This window comes from Lagenorhynchus albirostris, chromosome 9, assembly GCF_949774975.1.
Source record: "Lagenorhynchus albirostris chromosome 9, mLagAlb1.1, whole genome shotgun sequence".
In the NCBI taxonomy this organism is placed as follows: domain Eukaryota; kingdom Metazoa; phylum Chordata; class Mammalia; order Artiodactyla; family Delphinidae; genus Lagenorhynchus; species Lagenorhynchus albirostris.
The window spans coordinates 95,399,918-95,400,620 of record NC_083103.1 but is presented as its reverse complement, the minus strand read 5'-3'; the positions used below and the strand labels follow the sequence as shown (position 1 = coordinate 95,400,620).

The 703-nt window shown below is 30.6% G+C and overlaps 1 non-coding gene across 1 annotated transcript; it reads right to left on the bottom strand.

The window, feature by feature from the left end:
- Nucleotides 1-292: 292 nt before the first annotated feature.
- TRNAD-GUC (transfer RNA aspartic acid (anticodon GUC)) lies at nt 293-364 on the bottom strand. The gene has a single exon. It is a non-coding gene; the product is annotated as a tRNA-Asp (tRNA).
- Nucleotides 365-703: the final 339 nt, after the last annotated feature.

Below are 703 nucleotides of genomic sequence, written 5' to 3'. Positions count from 1 at the left end.
AGTTGAGAGTCTTATGTGTCTGGCTTTTCACTCAACAATGTGGATTTGTTGTGTAGAGCAACAGTTAGTTTTTTAAAATATTCTTTAGTATTCCATTATTTGAATTAGATGCATTGATTTTTTAACACAGTATTAGAGTCCATTGATATTTTATTTAAGTTTCTTTTATACCTATGTTCTTAAATAAAAGTGGACTAAAGTTTCCTTTTCTTTTTTTTCTTTTTTCTTTTCTTTTTTATTTTTTGGCTGCACCACTCGGCTTGCAGGAGTTACCCAACTTTGAGGATCTCAGTTCCCTGACCAGGGATTGAACCTGGGCCACAGCACTGACAGTGCCAAATCCTAACCACTAGACCACCAGGGAACTCCCTAAAGTTTCCTTTTCTTATAATGTTCTTTTCTTTTTTGGTGTCAACTTTATACTAAGTTACATCAAGTTCATAAAATAATCTAGAGAGATTTGCCTATTTTTTATTTTTGGAACAATTTGTGTTGGATACTAATTACTTATTCCTTGAAATTTTAATAGAATTTACCTAAAAATACTTATAAAACACCATGGGACTTTTGTAAAATCTAACAGAGAGGTTTTTCTAATTACTACTTTAATTTGTCATTTTGCTATTAGTCTTCAAGTATTATATTTATCTTGTGCCAATTTCAGCATTATATATTTTCCAGAAATATGTGTATTTCATCAAGG